Below are 1,769 nucleotides of genomic sequence, written 5' to 3'. Positions count from 1 at the left end.
ATCAAACTGAATTTATTAGATCTCTATCTTAATAGTTTCCCTGTTAGGGGTTTTCTTCAACATGTTTGATTAGGATTTAGCATGACTCCCAATAATTATCAACTGTCATTCAAAGTTCACTCCCTGTGGACTTCAACTACCATTCCTCTCTCAATGGCTTTTGGTTCAAATCCTAGTGATTGCAATATTCATACCTATATTCTTTCTAAAGCCTGGCCTCTGATTCTCTGGAATTTCTATAACTCACTGATTCTGTCTCTTAGCCTAACTATCCAATTATTCTTTTTACTTTATTCACTTTTCATAGCTTTATTTCAAGTAACCCATTTTGTCACTACTGCCTCTGCTTCACTGTACATTCTGGTATCAACAACATCAGAGCATTGACCTTTGATGCTAAAGTATATTTCGTCAATCCTCATTCTCATTATGTGGACAGTCTGTTCTCATATAGAAAAATGCACCATACCTGTATACCCTTATGTTCTTACTTGAAATTTTGTTCTGTAAAAGTAGCTCAACTTTGATTCCTTCTTTGTTACTAGAAAAACTGTGCTCTCTCATTCCATTTTAAATTAATGAGCTGTAATTTTAAATGAATTCTTAGCCTCGCCAGGCAATGATCCGACAGCTCCAGCTCAATTCAGACTACGTATCCGGAGTCCCTTTGCACACTTTCTTTCATTTCTTCAATATTTCAATATGTTGTACCTTTTCCTGCTCTGACTCAGTGGTTTTGCCCCCTAATTTTTAAAACAGCAATGATAATATAATTAGGTACTATCAGAAGATAAATTATCTTTGTCCTGTTTTCAATATGTCCTTTTCTGTTTTCCTATCACAGTACCATGTTTATGTCTTACATTTAGTTGTAATAATTAAGATCTTCATCGTTTTAAGTGAAGATAGCAATTGGCTTATGCACTGAATCCCAATCCATAACACATACACCTGCAATCCACAATAAGATCTTCTGCTCCATGAATCGATAGATTTTTACAGCATGCAAATTAAATACATGATCTCCCATTTAACACATATGCTTGTTTGACTTCATTGTTATACCAAACAAACATATTCTTTTCTATTTACCCCTACATAAAAGATGATTTAACAGAGATATTGCACAATGTGTTTGTGTTTCTTCCTAATATTCTCTATTGAGCACTGAAATTATCCCTTCACTATCATACATCACAAAATTATGATAGAATTCATTGATGACTTCGTCTGACCAAATATAGTCAAAAGTCTGGTTTTTTTAAATTTATATTTCATAAAACTGATCATTTTTTTCCTTGTTGTTAGATGTCTTTGAATTAATTGGTTCTGATTCATAGCAACCCTGTATACAACAGATTAAAACACCACCCAGGACGAAACCATCCTCAAAACTGTTTTCATGTTTGAGCAGTGTTAGGGGCACCACTTCAGTCCATATGATCAAGGATGTTCTTCTTTTTCCACTCTCCTGAACCGAGCATAGGGTCCTACTCGTCTGTCCTGAGCACATGCCCAAATCACCTGATATGATGTCTGACCATCCTTGTTTCTAAGGAGCTTTGTGGCTGTACTTCTTCCAAGACTTATCCAATTGTTCTTTTGGCAGTTCACGATACTTTGGAAATTATTTGCCAGTACCACGATTCAAATGCATCTATTTTACTTCAGTTTTCCTTACTCATTGTCCAACTTTTGCATGCATATAAAAAAATTGAAAATACCATGGAAAGACAGGTCAGGTGCAGCCTCACTTTCGAAGTAACAGC

The sequence above is a fragment of the Echinops telfairi genome, unplaced genomic scaffold (genome assembly GCF_000313985.2).
Source record: "Echinops telfairi isolate 266 unplaced genomic scaffold, ASM31398v2 ScPeMD7_7469;HRSCAF=8507_1, whole genome shotgun sequence".
Lineage (NCBI taxonomy): Eukaryota > Metazoa > Chordata > Mammalia > Afrosoricida > Tenrecidae > Echinops > Echinops telfairi.
This window is presented reverse-complemented; position numbering follows the sequence as displayed.